The sequence below is a fragment of the Mobula birostris genome, chromosome 13 (assembly GCF_030028105.1).
Source record: "Mobula birostris isolate sMobBir1 chromosome 13, sMobBir1.hap1, whole genome shotgun sequence".
Taxonomy (NCBI): Eukaryota; Metazoa; Chordata; class Chondrichthyes; order Myliobatiformes; family Myliobatidae; genus Mobula; species Mobula birostris.
This window is the reverse complement of record NC_092382.1, coordinates 34143148-34166873: the sequence shown is the minus strand read 5'-3', so window position 1 is coordinate 34166873 and position 23726 is coordinate 34143148. Positions and strand designations below refer to the sequence as shown.

Here is a 23726-nt window from a genome sequence, read left to right as displayed (position 1 = left end):
GGAGTGCCGAGAAAGACATTTTTGAAATTTTCGTTATTTTTTTTTCTCCAACAGCATTCTGAGAGGCGGGACTGCGCAGGCGTGTGACGTTGGGCTGTGCAGCGTGGCAGATTTAAAAGGAACAGAGCCTCATAGAGCGGGCAGCGGAGTTTGCGAGCGGCGGAGTGAGCCGGGAGCAGAGTGAAGACTTAAGGGCTTCGGCTCAACGGGCTTAGGCGGAAACAGGCGAGGCGAGGGAGGTTTGGCATTCATTTTCTGTTGTTATTTGAGGAGAGGGGCAGTATGAGTGTGAGGGCAGTTTGCTGTTCTCGGTGTCGGATGTGGGAGGCCCTGGAGACTACAAGCCTCCCGGACGTCTACATCTGCGCCAAGTGTATCGAGATGCAGCTCCTAAGGGACCGCGTTACGGAACTGGAGCTGCAGCTTGATGACCTTCGTCTGGTCAGGGAGAGTGAGGAGGTGATAGAGAGGAGTTGCAGGCAGGTGGTCACGCCAGGGCCACGGGAGGCAGACAAGTGGGTCACGGTTAGGAGGGGGAAGGGGAAAGGTCAGGTAATACGGAGTACCCCGGTGGCTGTGCCCCTTAACAACAGGTACTCCTGTTTGAGAACTGTTGGGGGGGACAGCTTACCCAGGAGAAGTGACAGTGGCCGTGCCTCCGGCACAGAGTCCGGCCCTGTAGCTCAGAAGGGTAGGGCAAGGAAGAGGAGGGCAGTTGTGATAGGGGACTCGATAGTAAGGGGGTCAGATAGGCGATTCTGTGGACGCAGTCCAGAGACCCGGATGGTAGTTTGCCTCCCTGGTGCCAGGGTCCGGGATATTTCTGATCGTGTCCAAGATATCCTGAAGTGGGAGGGTGAGGAGCCAGAGGTCGTGGTACATATAGGTACCAATGACATAGGTAGGAAAAGGGATGAGGTCCTGAAAGGAGAATATAGGGAGCTAGGAAGGGAGTTGAGAAAAAGGACCGCAAAGGTAGTAATCTCGGGATTACTGCCTGTGCCACGCGACAGTGAGAGTAGGAATGCGATGAGGTGGAGGATAAATGCGTGGCTGAGGGATTGGAGCAGGGGGCAGGGATTCAAGTTTTTGGATCATTGGGACCTCTTTTGGCGCAGGCGTGACCTGTATAAAAAGGACGGGTTGCACTTGAATCCTAGGGGGACCAATATCCTGGCAGGGAGATTAGCGGGGGCTACTGAGGTGACTTTAAACTAGAATGGTTGGGGGGTGGGAATCAAATTAAAGAGGCTAGGCGTGAGGAGGTTAGTTCACTACAGGGGGATGGGAACCAGTGCAGAGAGGCAGAGGGGTGTAAAGTGAGGGTAGAAACAAAAAGTACTATGGAGAAAAGTAAGAGTGGCAGGCCGACAAATCCAGGGCAAGCATTAAAAAGGGCCACTTTTCAGCATAATTGTATAAGGGCTAAGAGAGTTGTAAAAGAGCGCCTGAAGGCTTTGTGTGTCAATGCAAGGAGCATTCATAATAAGGTGGATGAATTGAAAGTGCAGATTGTTATTAATGATTATGATATAGTTGGGATCACAGAGACATGGCTCCAGGGTGACCAGGGATGGGAGCTCAACATTCAGGGATATTCGATATTCAGGAGGGATAGACATGAAGGAAGGGGAGGTGGGGTGGTGTTGCTGGTTCAAGAAGAGATTAACACAATAGAAAGGAAGGACGTAAGCCGGGAAGATGTGGAATCGATATGGGTAGAGCTGCGTAACACTAAGGAGCAGAAGACGCTGGTGGGAGTTGTGTACAGGCCACCTAACAGTAGTAGTGAGGTCGGAGATGGTATTCAACAGGAAATTAGAAATGTGTGCAATAAAGGAACAGCAGTTATAATGGGTGACTTCAATCTACATGTAGATTCGGTGAACCAAATTGGTAAAGGTGCTGAGGAAGAGGATTTCTTGGAATGCATGCGGGATGGTTTTTTGAACCAACATGTCGAGGAACCGACTAGAGAGCAGACTATTCTGGACTGGGTTTTGAGCAATGAGGAAGGGTTAATTAGCAATCTTGTCGTGAGAGGCCCCTTGGGTAAGAGTGACCATAATATGGTGGAATTCTTCATTAAGATGGAGAGTGAAATAGTTAATTCAGAAACAAAGGTTCTGAACTTAAAGAGGGGTAACTTTGAAGGTATGAGACGTGAATTAGCTAAGATAGACTGGCAAATGACACTTAAAGGATTGACGGTGGATATGCAATGGCAAGCATTTAAAGGTTGCATGGAGGACTGGGAGAAATTCAGAGTTCAGCAGAGGAGGACAAAGGGCTTAATTAGGAAGGGGAAAAAAGATTATGAGAGAAAACTGGCAGGCAACATAAAAATGGACTGTAAAAGCTTTTATAGATATGTAAAAAGGAAAAGACTGGTAAAGACAAATGTAGGTCCCCTGCAGACAGAAACAGGTGAGTTGATTATGGGGAGCAAGGACATGGCAGACCAATTGAATAATTACTTTGGTTCTGTCTTCACTAAGGAGGACATAAATAATCTTCCAGAAATAGTAGGGGACAGAGGGTCCAGTGAGATGGAGGAACTGAGCGAAATACATGTTAGTAGGGAAGTGGTGTTAGGTAAATTGAAGGGATTGAAGGCAGATAAATCCCCAGGGCCAGATGGTCTGCATCCCAGGGTGCTTAAGGAAGTAGCCCAAGAAATAGTGGATGCATTAGTGATAATTTTTCAAAACTCGTTAGATTCTGGACTAGTTCCTGAGGATTGGAGGGTGGCTAATGTAACTCCACTTTTTAAAAAAGGAGGGAGAGGGAAACCGGGGAATTATAGACCGGTTAGCCAAACGTCGGTGGTGGAAAAATTGCTGGAGTCAGTTATCAAGGATGTGATAACAGCACATTTGGAAAGCGGTGAAATGATCGGACAAAGTCAGCATGGATTTGTGAAAGGAAAATCATGTCTGACGAATCTCATAGAATTTTTTGAGGATGTAACTAGTAGCGTGGATAGGGGAGAACCAGTGGATGTGGTATATTTGGATTTTCAGAAGGCTTTTGACAAGGTCCCACACAGGAGATTAGTGTGCAAACTTATAGCACACGGTATTGGGGGTAAGGTATTGGTGTGGGTGGAGAGTTGGTTAGCAGACAGGAAGCAAAGAGTGGGAATAAACGGGACCTTTTCAGAATGGCAGGCGGTGACTAGTGGGGTACCGCAAGGCTCAGTGCTGGGACCCCAGTTGTTTACAATATATATTAATGACTTGGATGAGGGAATTAAATGCAGCATCTCCAAGTTTGCAGATGACACGAAGCTGGGTGGCAGTGTTAGCTGTGAGGAGGATGCTAAGAGGATGCAGGGTGAGTTGGATAGGTTGGGTGAGTGGGCAAATTCATGGCAGATGCAATTTAATGTGGATAAATGTGAAGTTATCCACTTTGGTGGCAAAAATAGGAAAACAGATTATTATCTGAATGGTGGCCGATTAGGAAAAGGGGAGGTGCAACGAGACCTGGGTGTCATTATACACCAGTCATTGAAAGTGGGCATGCAGGTACAGCAGGCGGTGAAAAAGGCGAATGGTATGCTGGCATTTATAGCGAAAGGATTTGAGTACAGGAGCAGGGAGGTACTACTGCAGTTGTACAAGGCCTTGGTGAGACCACACCTGGAGTATTGTGTGCAGTTTTGGTCCCCTAATCTGAGGAAAGACACTCTTGCCATAGAGGGAGTACAGAGAAGGTTCACCAGATTGATTCCTGAGATGGCAAGACTTTCATATGAAGAAAGACTGGATGAACTGGGCTTGTACTCGTTGGAATTTAGAAGATTGAGGGGGGATCTGATTGAAACGTATAAAATCCTAAAGGGATTGGACAGGCTAGATGCAGGAAGATTGTTCCCGATGTTGGGGAAGTCCAGAACGAGGGGTCACAGTTTGAGGATAGAGGGGAAGCCTTTTAGGACCGAGATTAGGAAAAACTTCTTCACACAGAGAGTGGTGAATCTGTGGATTCTCTGCCACAGGAAACAGTTGAGGCCAGTTCATTGGCTATATTTAAGAGGGAGTTAGATATGGCCCTTGTGGCTACGGGGGTCAGGGGGTATGGAGGGAAGGCTGGGGCGGTGTTCTGAGTTGGATGATCAGCCATGATCATAATAAATGGCGGTGCAGGCTCGAAGGGCCGAATGGCCTACTCCTGCACCTATTTTCTATGTTTCTATGTTTGATCCTTCGGTTAAATTTGAAGAGACTTGGAAGCCATTTATTCAACATTTTCATATGATGTAGTTTGACCTTTTCTGAATCCTTTTTATTAACTTAGAATATGTGAATAGAGGAGCGTAGTTGACGACATTAATGAATGTATTCGATCTAATATATTGGTTCAACCTTGTTTTGTTCTGTTTGCTTTTTTTAGGGTTTAGCAATTAGTTCTATTTCTTTTTTTTTTGTTTTTTGGGTTTTTTTGCAATATCATTTTCTTCTCATTTCTATTTTCTTCATGATTAACTATATCGAGAGTTTGGAAGTCTATTACACTTGGACTATTTGTAGTATTTTTTGTATATGTTTAATAACAATAAGGTAATTCCAATCTTTGTATCACTATTGTTATTATGTTTATGAACTTGAAAATTAATAAAAAGATTAAAAAAGAATAAAGATCACTAATTTCTGTCACCAGCCCTGGGTCATTTCCTAACAGCTTATTGCACACTTCAATGTCAGGAATTCTACGTACTGATCAAGAGCACATTTGACAAACTCTTCCCCCTTTTACAGTATGGGAGTCCCAGTCAATATATGGAAAGTTAAAATCACTTACTGAATCAACTTTTGTTTCTTGGCATGGTCTGCGATCTCTCTACAACTTTGTTCCTCTAAATCCCTCAGACTGTTGAGTGCAACCAAGTCCCAATAATGGCTACAACATCATAATTCCCTGCCTGAGCTCATCTGGCTTTCCTACGATGCTTCCTGCATTGTGATATACACAGCTCAGCACATTCATCGCACCACACTCAATCATTTGATTGCTGACTCTATGTGAGGTCTGAACAACATCTGACTGGTGTCAAGAAAGCAAACTCTCTCTCATTGTCACAAAAACAAAGGAGCTGATTGTGGATGACAGGAGGAATGGAGACAGGCTAACCCCTATTGACATCAATCGATCTGGGGTTGAGAGGGTGAACAGGTTTAAATTCCTCGGCATAAATATCACCAAGGATCTCACATGGTCTGTACATACCGGCTGTGTTGTGAAAAGAGCACAACAGCACCACTTTCACATCAGATGGTTGAAGAAGTTTGGGATGGGACCCCAAATCCTAAGAGCTTTCTACAGGGACACAATTGAGAGCATCCTGACCGGCTGCATCACTGCCTGGTATGGGAACTGTACTTCCCTGAATCGCCGGAACCTGCAGAGAGTGGTGCAGACATCCCAGCACATTTGTAGATGTGAACTTCCCACTATTCAGGACATTTACAGAAATAGGTGTGTAAAAAGGGCCGAAAGGATATTGAGAGACCCAATTCACCACAACCAAAAACTGTTCCTGCTGCTATCATCCAGGAAACGGTACCACAGCAAAGGACAAACAGGATCCAGGATATCATCTTCCACCTGGCCATCAGACTGATTAAGTCATGCTGATACAATTGCAATTTCATGTTACATGGACTGTCCTATGTACAAACTATATATTATAAATTACTATATTTAGACGGAGACGTAACATAAAGATTTCTACTCCTCATGTATATGAGGGATGTATGTGATAAAGTCAATTCAATTCAATTCAATTCAATTCACCCTACTATCTGTTCTCTCATTCTGGCTCCCATTCTTCCTACAACTTACCTTAACCACATCACCCCCTCCCCCCACACCAGCACAAGCAAGCCTTACCACTGGGATATTAGTCCCCTCTTGTTCTGTTCCCCTAACTAACGAATCCCCTATCACCACCTTGACTTTCCTCTGGCAGGTAATCCCCCACAACAGCTTCTAAAGTGGTCCAACTGTTGTTGTGCAGGTTAGCAACAAGAGTACTCTGCAATGGCTATTTAAATTCATTCTCCTTCCTGACTCTCACCCAGTATCATGTGTCCTGCACCTTGGGTGTAACTCACCTCTCTTCATGTCATATTTATCAACCCCTCCAACTCCTGGATGATCAGGAATTCATCCATTTCAAGTTCCAACTCCTTAACGTGCAGGGTTACAAGCTGCAGCTGGATGCATATCTTGTAGGTGAGGGCATCAGGGATACTGGAGGTCTCTCCACCTTCCCACCAATGTCCTCTCTAATTTGTAATGACCAGTGTGCACATAAATCTTGTACTGTGCATTTTTATACCCAGTGACAACATGTGTACAGTGAATTTTATATAGAGACCCTGACGAAGGGTCTCGGCCCGAAACGTCGACTGTACCTCTTCCTAGAGATGCTGCCTGGCCTGCTGTGTTCACCAGCAACTTTGATGTGTGTTGGGTAAATTTATCTGATTGTTAATTGAGCAGGAGGCTTTGTGCTGGGTAAATTACTAAGAGAACATGGATCAATTGCAGTCGATTGACACGAGTGGGCCAGGAGCAGCCCTACACAGTATGTGTGAGAGTTTTCCAGACAAGGAAAAGGATTTGCGAATGTTGAGTGCAGTGGTGAATAAGAAATTGGGGACAAAATGTGGCCACTGGGGGGGAGGGGGGAACCTGGGATACTACCTCATGAGAACAAGCAGTAAATTCGATATGGAAAAAAAAAACGGTGGAAAGAAGTGGAAATTGTTAAAAAGGGAATGGAAAGAAAAGGCAGATGTAAAGTGGAGCAGTATATTATTAGCATGTTGGGGGAATGATGCATGTGACAAAGGGATAGAGGTATGTACTGGAGTAGGAACGCCAAAGGTTGGAGGACGCTAAAAGCAGAGCGTGAATAGGTGAAAGGGGCCGAAAATGAGAGCAGGAAAAACAATGTAAGCAAACCAATGCCGCACTAGGTAGGAGAGAAGGGTAGAAACATCAGTCTAAAGTTCGAACTGATAGGGAAACAAGGGATCCTGAAACCGTCTCTGGCATACCGACCCTATTTGAGGACAGTGACTGTGATGAACTGCCCACCTGAATGCTGCCCAAACCACGAGCAGGAGGGGGGACAGCCCTCAGTGATTCCTCTGTCTGCACCCTGGAAGCCCCAAGAAATGATAATGATCATGAATCAGGCCCCAGATAGAAAAGAAAATCCAGCACAGTTTGCTCAGTATGTCCGCAGTACTACAGAAATGTACAATGCGACCCCACAAGATTTATTCTGTCTCTGCTGCATGATTCTCTCAGCTGATGAGGGGTGGAAATGGAAGGCAGAATTGAGATACCAAACCTATCAGGATTTACAGGCGGGAAACCCTAATGAGAATGAACAGACAGAATGGATCATTCAAGCCTTGGAGAGGGCTCTCCAACAACCTTCAAACATCACTAAAATACTTTAATGCAAACCTAAGCCTGGGGAATCGGGACAAGACTATTGAGCGCGATTTGTGGCCTGCTACGGCACTTTCACAGGAGACCAAGCCTTTAATGATGGGAATCCGTTCCCCCAGTTTAATGCCTTACTGCTCCAATGCTTACCAACTAAGTTAGCCAACACGATTAAAACAAATAACATGGATTAGACTGATAATGACCGAAATCGAATGCGACGAGCTTTGACATATTATTGGGACCCGGCTTTCAAATCCTGATCAACCCCGAAGGGAACTAATATACTAATATTAAAAGTGAATATGTTAGCGGAAGAAGGACGCGAGCAAGCTATATCTGGGGATCAGAAATGGGAACAAAAACCTACCAAGGGACAGGTGGGGACAACAACGTGTTCAGAAATTGACAAGCAAGGAAGCTTCCTAACATGAGTACCACCCCTTGGGAAGAGCCCAATGTAATATTGCAAGTTGCTGGAATTCCAATTCCGTTTATGATTGATATGGGGGCAACCATAACCACTCTCAATCAGGAAATAGTATCAGAAAAGAGATTCCAGCTATCAGATTCTACAATCACTCTGTCTGGGTCTGAAGGCACGGAACGTACGTATTCACATACTCAGCCACTGAAGGTGGAATTCCAGGGAGACCCAGTGTGTGGTTTCATTTACAGTCACCACCAGTCAGGGGTGTAATCTAGCAGGGAGAGACTTGCTCTGTCCGTTGGAAGTTGAGATTCTATGCATGGACAAGGGTATCACCCCGGTACTAGCGAACAATCGACTGCTTCCCCAGTTTCCGCCCCCCCAGTGGTGGGAACTTAATCTGAACTCCACTGCGTTTGAACCCCTTCTGCCAGCGGCCAACTCTCATGTGACTCTGTGCTATGACCCTACGGGGTGCTCAACTGAGGAAAGCCAATATTATGCACCCCTCGAGGGACAGACGTTCCCAGTCACGGTGATTGGAGAGGTTAAAGGAAGGGAGGGCAGTGCATTACTTGCCGAAGTTCTGGATTTCCTTTTGGCCACAGACAGGTCTGGTGGTTCCCCATACCACCATTAGGGTTTGCCCTGGGTTCAAGCCAAAGAACTTAGGGTTCCTTGCCAACACCTTGACGAAACAAGCCTCCAGCACCGAGCGAGACTGGCAAGACTTGGCCACTGGCCAACTCCGATACTGGAAGGAGTCGGAGGTGAAGACGGGACATCTGAAGACACTCTTTTAATATTGACTGAACTCAAGACTCATCTCTGGGCAATTTCAGGCCATTAAGTTGACAGCACCAACTGCTCCCCTGTCCGGATCACCGTGAAGGAAGGACAGACTTTCCCATCCATTCCGCAATACCCCCTCAAGCCCGAGGCAACGTTTTATGAGGATGGAAGTTGTTTTGTGGATCCAACAGGAAAATGATATTCTGGCTATGCGATAGTGACAGACAGTGAAATAGTTGAGCAGGCCTCTTTTGAAGCAGCTGTCTCCGCCCAGAAGGCTCAGTTGTTTGCTCGGACTCGTGCCTGTATCCTAGCAACAGACTAAAGTGTGAACGTTAACACAGACTCCCGTTATGCATTTGAAGTTGCACATGACTACAGGGCTCTCTGGAAAAATGGGAATTCCTGACTTCCTCTGGCCACCCCATTAGTAATGCCGCTCTACAGCTACCTCAAGCTTTGGCTATTATTAAATGTGCGGCCTACACCCGCATGTCCGACCTGGTCACTAAAGGCAATGCTTTAGCAGATAAGACAGCAAAAATTGCAGCAGAATCCTCGGTAGTTGTAGTTTCCTTGGATTCCCGTCAAGCAACCCTCCGTGACTTAAGCAGAATGGGTTTGCCAGACATGCGGGAGGTATGTACTTTTCATGGGGACGCCTCTGAGGAGGACCGCAAACTGTGGTCCCAGGTGGGGTGCCAGAAAGACCCCGATCTAGGTTTTTGGATCAACCCAGTGGGACAGGTTTGTGTTCCTGCACAGTTTTTACCAATATCGGTCGATTATATACATAATTGAACACACCTAGAAAAGGAGGGAATGGTTGGTAACCTGTACCCTGCACACCGGGTATGACTCCCTTGACAGGTGGACCTATTTTATGTCCACAAGTTGATTATATTGAATTGCCTAGAGTACATTGCTATCGATACTGCTTAGTTATTATAGATGTGTTTAGTAGATGGATTGAAGCTATTCCAACTACTAATAATACTGTTATGACTGTTGTGAAGATATTATTACAGGAAACATCTCCCAGGTACGGCCTGCCAGAGATGCTGAGCTCTGACAATGGCCTACACTTTGTGGCAAAAGTAAACAAAGGAGTATGTAACGAACTAGCTAACAAGCAACAATTCTACTGTGTACAACACCCACGGGCCGCTGGCATAGTGGAAACTGCCAATGGCACTCTGAAGAGTAAATTGGCCAAACTAACAGCAGAGACTGGACTCACTTGGTGAAGGTCCTACCGTTAGTCTTATTGCACATGAGGGTTACCCCACAGGGGGGAACAGGGTTGTCACCAGCTGAAATCATTTATGGACAGCCCATGAGGACACCCTGGGGACCAAGACCTTGTGTAACATTGCTCCCAGAAAGTCTACCAGCAAAATTGGATACGCATACCCTCGGGGAAAAGATGGGGAATTATATATGCCAACTAACCAAAATTTTCTAAGCATTACATTCACAGGTACGACAGGCTTACAAGGAAGAGAACTACCCCGCAGAGAGGAGTGATTATCCCACCATAGAACCTGGGAATTTTGTTCTGATTCAGAACTGGGATTGAGGGAAACTCTGACCTCGGTGGAGAGGACCATATCAGGTGTTATTGAGCACTACCACGGCTCTGAAACTGAAGGCGCAATCTCGGTGGATACATCGAACAGACTACAAACGTGTTACTGCAGGAACTGAGTAGTAGGACTCTCTCAGACTAAAGGAAAATGCGTTGGTTGATAGTGGTGTGATTAACCTCTCGGTTTCTTGCCATGGACTGTCATTTTAGGAGAGAGTGCCTGAGTGACGTCAGCCGTCGGCTTTCTCGGCTCCTGTTTGAGAGAGAGAGAGCAAACTATTTGACTATACAGCGTGTTTACATTGCAAATGTGGATTTTGTTGGAGCATCCTGTGGCTACCACTTTTGTTAACCCTTAGCTGGTTTCGGGTGTGTTATGTGGGAACCACTTGTGAGAAGGGATATTCTGTGGAAATCACTGTCGGTAATACCTTGTGTTTTGGATCTGGATTAGGAAAACCTTGTCACAAGACAAGATCACAAAACAAAGGAGCAGAAGTAGGCCATTCAGCCCATCGAGTCTGCTCCGCCATGTGGTATCCACCCGTGTGTTCACCCTTGCCTGGTTGGTAGTTCCCTTTGAAGATGGTACCCCTGTGATAAGCTACGTTTGGTGATAATTCAAATGTGGATTTGGAACGACAATGGATAAGATCTACGGCAACTGTTAGCCTGTTTTACCACCGTGGAATTCGACGTAATTGCCTTCTCTCGACATTCACCTTGGATTACAAATATCTCTCATCATTTATTCTGTGGATGAACTGAACTTTCATACTTTACCATCTAAAAGCTTTAAGCTTGGTATTCCCTGAGCTCAATGGTTTGGGAGTTACATTTACACATATCTATACTCATAACACTGTTAACTTTAGATTATCTTGCTTAAGTTGTTATATTATAAGTAGATACTAATAAAGATAGTGGTTTGAACATCAAAACCAGACTCCAGATGTCATTTATTGCTGCTGCTTCATTTGAACCGTTACGGGTATGTAACAGTGGTGTTCGTGTTTATGACTTTGAGAGGGCTCACCCCAGCATCTGGGGGCACCCATGTTAACACCTTTCTGTCTCTGTGTCACACCTGTGCCAAACAGGTAGAACTTGGGGCCTGCTGGGTTTGTGGTGAAATTCCCCAGCATGGTAAAACTATGATTCCAATGTCAGTAATCCTCCTCAACCAGAGTGAGGAACTCTCAGTGGTCCAGTCAGAGATGACTGTGGCTGTCAGTGTTTTGAGGGATGGTATCTCAGGCCCCCACCAAACGGAACTTCCTGTACTGGGAATCATGCATCCTGGCCATACTTGCAGGTGCCCAGCAGCGGAGAAGCTGAGACTGAGCGATTTTGGATGATCGCTTTTCTCTCCTATGGAGTAGCCAGGAATTCACGAGAGGTAATCAATTTGGCTACAGCACTTGAGGAGCTGGCCACAATACTGCAGGGGCCCTGACAGAAACACAGGCCCAAGTAACAGAAATATCCACTGAAATGTTTGCAATCTGGCAAACAGTCCTACAGAATCGTATGGCTTCAGATTTTATCCTAGCTGAGAAAGGGGGAACCTGTGCTATTATTTACACAGAATGCTGCACCTATATCCCTGATGAGTCTACTAACATTACATCCCTCTCCGAGCACACTGCCAAGGAGATTGACAGCATCAAGAAAGTAGGGCAGGATTTACACGGGTTCACCAAAGGGTCGAAATTGTGGTCTTCGAAGGCCTGTTCGGTAATATGTGGGGCATGATATTGCATTATGCCCTAATAGTTGTACATATCATTGTAATAATTACTGTTGTAGGCTGTTTTTACCCACTGATATCAATGCTGTACTCTACTAAACAATAGCAGTCTGTTTTTCTGAAAGAAACTGCAGATGATCAACAGATGTGCTAAGCCATGCTGAGCCATATTTCTTCTTGAGGGTAGCTAGCTAGGGTTTCAGGATGCTTATCTCCTTGTGCACTCATGCATAGAGATAGGACAGCTTCAGTCTGTTCTGTGGGTGTAAGCCATTATGACTATTTTGTAATTAGGCGCTGTAATAGTAAATAACTTTGGGCTCCAGCCTGTCTTGTGTGGGGGGTATCTGGATGGATATACCTGTGGTGTAAGGGGAATTGTTAGTCAGCTAGTGGATTGGGCAGGACAGTCATAGACTGTTCCTGTTTGAGTGACTGACTGAGTAAGCTCCGGGTGCTTGGAATAAAGAGTTTGTACTTATACGGTATCTGAGTGACTTTATCCGGATTCCACTTCCACAGAATGGGAGTGGTTTTAAAGGGCTGGGTTGCTGGAAACACATTACCAGACCTGGAGTGATTACAACTGGGTCTGGCAGAGGCATACATAGCTGGTTCTTCTGGGCACATTCAGTCTCACTCCAACTATTTCCTACCTTCCTTTGTACAGGTATGTAATGTCTAAAGGACCAATCTTTGAGTAAATGTAACTCACCAAACTTTCTCCTGACTGAATCACTGGTTTCTCAGAGTCAGAAGGATTCTCTCCAGTTGATGTTCTCAATCCTCAGGCTGGTTCACTTGTTGTTGTTCCCTCGTCTTCAGTTGTGGTTTGATTCCAGTTGTGGGTTTTTCTTCCAATTAATGTCTCACTTTAACATGAAAGATAAAGAAGCACATTAACAATAAAAAGGAGAACCAAACATTTCTGCTTAATGTTACTAAGAACAAAACTCACTGAAATTTAAACATTGAAGGCAAATACAATGATCTCAGTGAACAATCTTTTATTGTCCCTCACACGTCACAAAACGATATGGAATAAGAAGGAGCCATCATTCAGTCATGGTAAGACATAAGACACAGGAACAGAATTAGGTGATTCGATCCATCTGGTCTGCCCCACCACTCAACCATGGCTGAGTTTTATTCCAACACCATATTCCTGCCTTCCTCCTGTAACCCTGAAGCTACTTAGCAATCATGAATATATTTATCTCTGTCATAAATGTACCCAAATGGCAGCTTCAACCAACCTCTGCGGCAACAAATTCCACAGATCAGGCATATTTTTGCCTTTTTTTTTCTCATCTCAGTTTTTAAAGGAACCATCTTTATTCTGAGACTGTGCTGTCAGATTAATATCTAATGGAAACATCCTCTCCATGTCCACTGTATCCAGGCTTTTCAGCATTCGGTGAGTTTACTTAACCATACATCCCCCCCACCACCCCCACCATCCCTCTGAACTCCATTGAGCACAGGTCCAGAACCATCAAATGCTCCTCATACATAAAGCTGATCATTGCTGAAATGCCGAGGGGTGATTGGTAAGTTCGTGGCCTGAGGTGGAAGGAGTCAATTTTAGAAAACCTATCATTTTTCAATTATCTGAAACAGAAATACCACAAAAGTTATTAACTCCAAACTTTCTGCCTAATCACTCAAAGAGTTGAACTACACGTGCATGTAACGAGAGCTGTATAACTTCAGGCCTTCTAACTTGGGCCACGAACTTATCAATCGCCCCTCGTACAGCTCCGGCACCGAAAACATTGGCACTGCACCCCTGCTCCAGCCGTCCGGCAGAGCTCGGGCCCGGCCCTTTCCCAACAATACGACGGTGCCCGATTTACAGGACTACGGGAGGGAAATGGAAATAAATCAAAAAGCGGACATTTACTTGGAAGTTTGTTCCGCGCTGACGGAGAGATCGTGACTGACGGGGGACGTATCACCGGGGGTAACGCCCTCTCGGCCGGTCCACCTCGGCAACTGGTTGTAACCAGTGATTGACATCGCTGTGCACCAATGGGAATAGCGCAGCTCCTGAATCCTCTGTTGACGGCGGTGAGGAAGAGGCTGGTCACGTGATTAGTAGCGCAGCCGTTAAACCGATAAAGCTCGAGCTCACCAGCGCGTGGGTGACGTAAGACACCGCGCACGTGAGGGCAGATCCCGGTGTGGGGGGCCCATGTGTGACGTCAGGCATGTCGTTGAGCCTGTGTGACGTCACCTGTGGGGGGGCGCTCGTATTTAAAAGCACCTGAATGGACATTTCTTATGATTTCAGTGGGACAACAACATTAATCACGGGTTTCATCACTGAATCCAGTGTTGTGAGATGTAAAGTCCCCTGTTATGTGTCCGGCTGTGCCGTGTTGTTGGTGGAGTGGGCAGCGTGGTGTTTGTCTCGATTCGGGTCACAACACCAGAATTGCCAGCGGGGTCCACACACAGTGTATTAGTGACCAGAAAACCTCTCGTCCCTGCAGTCTTTGTCTCCTGGTAAACTCAACACCCTGACAATGTGGATCATCGACACCCCTTCCTCTCAGAGTCAGGGGATCATTCAGACAGTGATCAAAGAGAGGAATTATATTTATTGGTCATTAAAGTTCGCCCAGATTCGTTTGGACGGATTTGATGTGGAGTTCGGGGGTCACAGTGAAAGGGCCGGACGGCCGAACTCTCCCCGTTGTCCAAACATCCTTCCAGGTGAGGCGACCCTTCACCTGTGAATCTTCCGGGGTCGCCCGTTGTGTCCGCTGCTCCCGATGCGGCTCCTCTACACCGGTGACACCGGCTCCTCCGCAGTTGTGCGGGGTCGGGTTGTTTTTTCGGGGGGATCGATGTTATTGTTCCCATTTGTGGGAGGGGTGGGTTTTGGGAGTTGATGATCGGGATGCCGTTCCTTTTTATGCGGGGGTGGGGTGGGAGTTTGATGTTTCTCTCTGAACGACTTTCATGTTCTTTGTTCCGTGGCTCACTGGAGAAGAAAAAAAAACTCAGAGCTGTTTATGGATATCTGCTTTGATAATTAATTAACCTTTGAACTATCTGCTCCGAGCGGGATTTCCCGGTGTATAAACATTTTCATTCCGATTCCCATTCCCGTTGCGACGTGTCAACCCATCGCCTCCTCTTCTGCCAAGATGAGGCCACCCTCAGGGTCCAGGATCAGCACCTTATATTCCGTCTGGTTACCCTCCAACCTGACAGCATGAATATCGATTTCTCCTTCCGATGAACAAATCTCCCCCTCACCTCTCCCTCCCACTCCCTCTCTTCCTCTCTGACTTTTCACGTCCTCTCACCTGCTGAACACTTCTCTCTGGATCCACTGCTCCATCCCTTTCTCCTATTCTCCACTCTCCTCTCCTATTAGATTCTATTTTCTTCTGCTCTTGAGCTTTCCCACCTACCTGGCTTCACCTATCACCTTCCAGCTCGACATTTCCTCGCCCGCACCGATTTTATTCAGATATGTCCCTCATTCCATCTCAGTCCTCAGTTCAACTGGAAACGTCGACTGTTAACTCGTTTCGATAGTTGCTGCCCGGACTGCTGAGTTCCGGCAGCATTTTGTTGGTGTTGCTCTGGATTTCCAGCATCTGCAGACTTTGTCGTGTTTGTGATTTACCTCTCCGTTGTCCCTCCCGCCTCCGGCCACTGGAGGCGCTGCACGGACCTCCGGCCACTGGAGGCGCTGCATTGACCTCCGGCCACTGGTGGCGCTGCATGGACCTCCGGCCACCGGTGGCGCTGCATTGACCTCCGACCACCGGGGGCGATGTGCAGACCTCCGTCCACGGGTGGTGCTGCGGCGAATATCCTGCTGAACGTCGGCCCGGTGTCCATCACAGTTGTCGCCGGCGGTTCTGCTATCGGGGAGGTGAGTAATGGAGTTTGTGTAAATCGGGGGTTTGCTGCAGTTGGAAAGGGCCGGGACCGAGTTCTGCCGGACGGCTGCAGGCTCCGGGCTGTCCGGTCCCGCAGCCCCGGTTTTAGCTTTGCGCCCGAGCCCGGGCTGTGGGATCAGTCAGTTGTGGTTCCCAGGCTGGGAAGGGGTTTGGGGTGAAGGGGATCTGTCTGTGTGTGGGTAGAGGTTACGGGTGGACTGTGGGTGTGGGGTGAGTGGTCGGAAAGATGTGGGACCCTAGGCCTGAAAGGGGGCGGTTGTTAGAAAGTGGGATGTCCTTTCAGCAGGGGTGCAGTGCTAATTGTTTTAGGTGCCGGAGCTGACAAAATACTTGCCATTTCCTAGATCCTCTCCGTATATATGTCACACCCAGTTTGTGTACCTGCTGATTTCATGTACTGGGCAACGTCCTTGCCCCAATCGAGTAATGAACAGGTAAACAAATTGAGTGTGGTATATATATATATATCTTATTATGTCAAAATCAGATTTATTATCACAGGCAATTGACGTGAAATTTGTTCGACAGCAACAGCAGTTGAATGCCGTACATAAATACATATTCTGGCATAGATAATAAATAAATAGAAAACTAAATCATTATGCATAATGAATAGATTGTTAAAAATGTGTAAAAACAGAAATGATGTTATTAAAAAGTGAGGTAGTGTCCAAAGCTTTCAAAGTCCATTCAGGAATCGGATGGCAGAAGGGAAGAAGCTGTTCCTGAATCGCTGAGTGTGTGCCTTCAGGCTTCTGTGTCTCCTACCTGATGGTAACAGTGAGAAAAGGGCATGCCCTGGGTGCTGGAGGTCCTTAATAATGGACGCTGCCTTTCTGAGACACCGCTCCCTGAACATGTCCTGGATACTTTGTAGGCTAGTACCCAAGATGGAGCTGACTGGATTTACAACCTTCTGCAGCTCCTCACGGTTCTGTGCAGTAGCCCCTCCGTACCAGACAGTGATGCAGCCTGTCCGAATGCTCCCCACAGTGCAGCTATAGAAGATTTTGAGCTTGTTTGTTGTCATGTCAAATCGCTTCAAACTCCTAATTAAGTATAGCTGCTATCTTACCTTCTTTATGACTACGTCAATATGCTGGGACAACCAACAGGAATTCTGCAGATGCTGGAAATTCAAGCAGCACACATCAAAGTTGCTGGTGAATGCAGCAGACCAGGCAGTATCTCTAGGAAGAGGTACAGTCGACGTTTCAGGCCGAGTCCTGACGAAGGGTCTCGGCCTGAAACGTCAACTGTACCTCGTCCTAGAGATGCTGCCAGGCCTGCTGCGTTCACCAGCAACTTCAATATGCTGGGACCAGGTTAGATCCTCAGGGATCTTGATGCCCAGGAATTTAAAGCTACTCACTCTCTCCACTTATGATCACTCTATGATGATAGGTACGTGTTCCCCCGTCTTACTCTTCCTGAAGTCCACAATCAGCTCTTTCGTCTTACTGACATTGAGTGCCAGGTTGTTGCTGTGGCACCATTCCACTAGCTGGCATATCTCACTCCTGTACGCCCCCTCGTCACCACCTGAGATTCGACCAACAATGGTTGTATTGTGGGTAAATTTGTAAATGGTGTTTGAGCTGTGCCCAGCCACACAGTCATGTGTATCCAGAGAGTAGAGCGGTGGGCTAAGCACACACCCCTGAGGTGCGCCAGTGTTGATCGTCAGCGAAGAGGATATGTTATTACCAATCTGCACAGACTATGTTCTTCTGGTTAGGAAGATGAGAATACAATTACAGAGGCCCAGGTTCTGCAACTTCTCAATTAGGATAGTGGGAATGATGGTATTAAATGCGGAGCTGTAGTCGATGAACAGCAGCCTGACATAGCTGCTTGTGTTGTCCAGGTGGTCTAAAACCGTGTGAAGAGCCATGGAGATTGCATCTGCCGTTGACCTATTGTGACGACAGGCAAATTGCAGTGGGTCCAGGTCCTTGCTGAGGCGGGAGTTCATTTCAGTCATAACCAACCTCCCAAAGCATTTCATCACTGTCGATGTAAGTGCTACCGGGCAATAGTCCTTAAGGCAGCCCACATTCTTCTTCTTTGGCGCTGGTATAATGGTAAACCAAGATGAAAGAAATATATCAATTCCAGAGCTACACAGAAATATAGTGATAGTTAAAACATTAACAATAGTATAGCCTATCAGTACATTTCAGTGTGTAACTGGTACAATAAAACATATAATAATTTAATAATATGACAAAGTATTACTGAGTTGCACTCACTAATTTATCGTAAAATACAATTATCAAGCGAGTAAAGAAAAAGGCACTAATCATGTATTTTACCAATTTAAAAGTAATTACCTACTTACCAAACACCACCAATGAGAAGTTTCACAATAATTTCCACAAAGAGTCGGGCGTAATATGTGTTCGGGGGTCTGAAGCAACTCTTGTCCTGGTATCATCTGCTGATCTGATCTGTGGTACTGCAGCCATGTTGTGACATACGGCTCAGGATTCCACTGAACTAGAGGAGGTCTGTGTAGTTTAACAAACATAAGTGATGATACATGATCTATGAGAGTCCTTGAGTGTGTTGTTGTTATTATCAAGTTGATGTGACTGAATCCTCTCTCACACTCAGCAGTACTAATAGGAATAACTTGTGAACAGCTCAGTAATGGACGTAAATCTTGGGGGATGCGGCGTCCACGATCCTCCACATAATCTCTGAAGGCATTTATTACAGAGGAAGAAGAAAGCTTAAATCTCTTACAGAGAGATGATATTGCAGCTTCTCCATCATTCTCCATCAGACAGAAAGTACCGAAGCATCCGGGCTCACACGACAAGACTGCGTAACAGCTTCTTCCCCCAAGCCATCAGACTCCTCAATACCCAGAGTCTAGACTGACATTCACATCATTTATTATTATATTGTTATTTGTCCGCTACTGTGCCTATTGTCTTGTTTATAAATTATTGTACTGCCCTGCACTGTTTTTGCACACTTTATGTTGTCCTGTGCAGGGCTGTAGTCTAGTGCAGTTTTTTAATGTTTTTACGTAGTCTAGGGTAGCCTTGTGCAGTCTCACATAGTCTAGTGTAGTTTTGTGTTGTTTTATGTAGCACCAGGGTCCTGGAGAAACATTGTCTCGTTTTTACTGTGTACTGTACCCCCAGTTTATGGTTGAAATGACAAAAAGATACGACTTGCCTTGAAAAAAAAATATTAAGCAGTATTTCAGCAGGCCAGTTATCTTTATCAAGGACACACATTTCATTTGGCTGGGAATTAATACATACTTTGAGGTTTAGAAGTTTGAGAACCTTTCAAAGATGTTGCCGTGAACATAAGGTGCTACAAACTGTTTATAAGACGAGTAAGAAACTGTCGATAATTAATGGAGACAATTTTGTTGTTGCTTGTTAAGGTAATTTCTCCAAATTTCCCCTTTTCAACTGCCTCTTGAGCTTCTAGAGTTTTTGTACCAGGTTGGTCTTTCAGTCCATGCAGTGATCTTATGCTCCATTGGGTCAGTTTGTCTGCATAAACAGTCGTAGTAGTGTGTTTCTGTAAACACTCTGACAGTAAACCAAGTTCATGCAACGTGTCATACGTTAGAGCTCAGTCCAATAGAAACTGTCCTGAAGAATCTTTCCAACAGACCTTCATAGGTTTTTCTGTCACTCCCAGATCCTGTTTCATTCTTCATTGCTTTTTCAAAGTGAAAACACAGTGCTTCATAATTTTGTCACACTGCTGAAACTGTTCGAAATGAGCTAGCCACACACCTGGTGCCCAGAACACGGCCTATTTTGCAAATTTGTTGTTCTAGTTGAGAGGCACATTCAGACAGTTCCTTTTGATTTAGAGGTGATCTACTGTAAACAGAATATAATTTGTCCATAAATGATTGAAAATGATTTATTCCGTGAACTTCTCTCACTGAATCACCTACTGCAAGTTCTAATATGTTATTAAGACCGTGCCAATTTGTCACATCAAGGTAATGTTCCTTGAGAATTGTAGCAACACCAGATTTGACACCAGGCATTATGTTCTCCCGATCACTAGCAAATGCTACAAGGTTCTGTTTCAAGTAAGAGTCATCAAACCCATGGTTCTTGAGACAATTCAGAAGATGCTTAACAATAGTTGCAGCTTTCTGATCAGGCAGTTCAATTAGATCTAAAAACATAAAATGGGGATCACCTTCCTTATCACGTTTCAAATAAACTATTCGGGTGGTCTTAATGCTCAGGCTTGTTGATTGATCAATGAGAACAGAAAATTTGCCATTTTTTCTGTTTGATATGCTAGCAAATTTTCTTTTTCATATTAATGGCTACTGTTGAAGTCAGAAGTTTACATACACCATAGCCAAATACTCAGTTTTACACAATTCCTGACATTTAATCCAAGAAAACATTCCCAGTCTTATGTCAGTTAGGATCAGTACTTTATTTTAAGAATGTGAAATGTCAGAATAATAGTAGAGAGTGTAAAAGAGGTTTGCCAGGATATTGTCTAGATTAGAGGGCATGAGCTATAACGAGAGGTTGGACAAACTTGTGTTGTTTTCTCCAGGGCGGCGCAGGCTGGGGTGAGACTGGATGGACGTTTATAACATTACGAGTGGAATAGACAGATGGTATGTTTTTCCCGGAGGTTGAAATGTCTAACACATTTAAGGCGAGAAGAGATGTGAGCGGCAAGTTTGTTTCTTTCCACATGAATAGTGGGTAGCTGGAGTGCTCTGCCTGGGGTGATGGGAGACCCCACCAGTCACATGATCCCATTTGCCCCTGGCATTTAACTGCAGATATAACAAGCTCTTCGCGCATGCTCACAGTCTCCGGCTGGGTGGTGCTGAAGTGGATCTAATGTTGGCCGTGAACCCTGAACTGAGGGCCAATTACTCATTTAGTACCCAGTTATCTGGGCTCGTCAGAAATGTGTCGACTTCACTTAATCTGCATTGAACAATCCAAACCAGGAGCCCAGGCTGTCTATTTCCGCAGAATTGAAATGGGAGTCCCGCCAACAGCTCACGTGAGGCTGTGTGCCTCAGATCTGCCCTGCCCTCTGCTTTGTGACACAAGATCATGTGGTGTGTGCCCACAGTCCCTGGATTGGTGGTAATGCTTCCTCCATGTTGTGTTGGGGAAATCTGATGTTGGCCCCTGAGTCCCGTTAACTTCCCCTAACTCGCCTGGCTTCCTGAGGCTCCTCTCATTTGTCCTTGAGCTTTATGGCTGTTGTGTCTTCTCCCCGACTGGGGTGGGTGAGAAAGGAGAACGTCCCAGGCTGTGGGGATGTTTGATTTCACTGCCTGCTTTACTGAGGGACTGGGAAGTCCAGGGAGGAGAATGGTTTCTGTGATGTGCTGATCTGTATCCAAAGGTCCCTGCAGTTCCTCGCAGTCACAGGCAGAGTAGTTACCATACAAAGTGTGAAGAGTCCGGGTGGGAAACTTTCTATGGTGTGTTGATAAAAATTTGGTGAGGGTCAAAGAGCATATGCCAAAATTCTTATTGTTTATTCTAACTTTGTCATTTTAGGATCTTTTATACAGTAGTATGTGTGATTAATTCAATATCTGTGTATTGTTGGAGGATCATCAGTGATTGTCCTTGATCCCTTCTCCCACCTGGTTCCATCTGCTCATTCCTGCCCATCTTGTTCAACCTCTGCCCACTTTCCTAACCCCACTTCAGTGATGTATACCAACCATCTGGGCAACCTCGGCCAACCCTGTATCCCACCTCCTCAATGTTATATATCAGCAATCTTTCTTCTAACCTTGTCTTCATTGTGAAGTGTTCATTTACACTTTTGGCCTCACTGAGTTATTTCCAGAATCAGTTTTTGTTAGCTGGAATGCCAGAGGGTCATCAGGTTCCAGTTCTGTTGTGCATTGGTGTGGAGGTGCTAGTTGTGAACTGTGACTGGCTGACACACTGTAGCATTTTACTGGCAGCAAAGAGTACTGGGAGAGTTGGTGCTTGGGCTATAATCCTGTGATCTACATTCCAGGCATATGGAACTGTTGGTGTTTTGGTTTTGACTTTGGTTAGTGCTTCTACAGATGGGGCTGGATGGTCGTCCTTCTGCAATGAAGCAGAAATTTCGAGCAGCTGGACATTGGTTGTGGGGAAATCCCGGATTGCACTACCCAGTGTGAGATGTGGGGACGATGTGTGAGACTCTCAGGGTCGGTGAGTGGCAGATTCAGCTGTGTGACTCTGTGAGGTTGGGTCCTGGGATATCACAGTTTTTGATCCAGGTAAAATGGACCCGGGAATCGAGCTGCTTGGGCTTATGAGGTGCTGAGCGAGTATTTCTGTTCTGGGATCAGATGCTTGTTTCTGGCGTTCCTTTGGAAGCACTGACTGCTAATCTGAGGAGAGGATGAGTTCCCATTCCATCCTCACAGGGAGAAGCTGTGAGTAAATGGGCTGTTCCGTGTTTACAACAGTAGAACTGGACCCTTGAGTTTGGTGTTCAAACTGTATTTGGAAATCCCACCCACACCGCCCCCCCCTCCACTGTCACTTGTCTGTCACTCGGTGGGGAAATCAAGCAGAATCTGAAATTGCTGGAGATCTGCACTAAAAAATGAAAATGCTTGAAGTCATTCTGACGAAACGTTATTAACCTGAATTGTAAAGTTTGTTCCTCTCCCCACACCTATTCCTCACCAGCTGTGTGTTTCTGGAAATTCCAGTGTCTTTTCATTACATTCACCCTGGAATGGTTGATATTTCCTGAAATGGACCTGTTTTAATCTGGGAATGGAAATGGCTCGTTTTGTGATAGTAGAACAGTAAAGAAAGCACAACTTTTCTCTATAAATTATTCTGGTACCGATTTGTTATTCCTGGGAATGTGTTCAGTACCGTTGTTGATAACAAGGTTTATAAGAATAATTTCAGGAATAATCAGCTTTATGTACAGTATTGTTATGAACCAGCAGCAATAGATATGAAAATGAGTCAGGCTTTATAAACAAACAACAAAATTTATTAACCTCTGCTCAAAAACATAGAAAAGTAAACAAACGACGAACATAACTGGAAGTTAGCAGTTATGCGGCAATATCTAACAAACAGTCAAACTTAGAATCAGTTCTCATTGAAGCACAGTCTTAAAGCAGTAAATTCAAAAGTCCAAGTGATTTATACAATCATTAGGGAGAGACTTCCCCGAAACAACAATTCCTTCGAAGAAATGACAAATCTGTCAACCACAGCAGAGAGATGCCTTGTCAGACAAAATCACAAAGAAATAAAGTGTCTTAAAGAAACTGACCTTTTGGCTGGAGGGTGGTCACTGCACAAACTTTCCCGACCTTGCAGGGGTTTAACTCGAACGTGCATGCCACAGTTTCCCAAAAGAAGATACAAAAAGTTCGATCACTCCCAAATGGCTGAATATTAACTTTACCCAATCCTTTGGGTTCGAATAACACTGGTAATGTCTTCACTCTCCGATACTAGGCTGTGAGGGAACATTAAGCAGAAATTTTTGGTTTCCCTTTTTATTGTTAATGTGCTTCATTATCTTTCATGTTAAAGTTAGACCTGCGGTGAGAGATTTATTGGAAGAAAAACCCCAACTGGAAGCAAACCACGACTGAAGACGAGGGAACAGCAACAAGTGAACCAGCCCGAGGATTGAGAGCATCAACTGGAGAGAACTCATCTGACTTGGAGATTCCAGTGATTCAGTCAGGAGAAAGTTTGGTGAGTCTCATTTACTCAAACACTGGTCCTTTAGACATTACATACCTGTACA

General features: G+C 45.4%; 1 protein-coding gene and 1 long non-coding RNA gene across 2 annotated transcripts in view; one reads left to right on the top strand and one right to left on the bottom strand.

Moving 5' to 3' along the window:
- The window catches only part of LOC140206719 (uncharacterized), a 107611-nt gene that overhangs the window by 46255 nt on the left and 37630 nt on the right, over window positions 1–23726 (bottom strand). The window lies entirely within an intron of this gene.
- The window catches only part of LOC140206720 (uncharacterized), a 29347-nt gene continuing 21462 nt past the window's right edge, over window positions 15842–23726 (top strand). Inside the window, exons 1-3 of the long non-coding RNA XR_011888366.1 lie at window positions 15842–15925; window positions 20517–20580; window positions 23507–23674. This is a non-coding gene — a long non-coding RNA (uncharacterized lncRNA). The remainder of the gene's footprint in view (window positions 15926–20516; window positions 20581–23506; window positions 23675–23726) is intronic.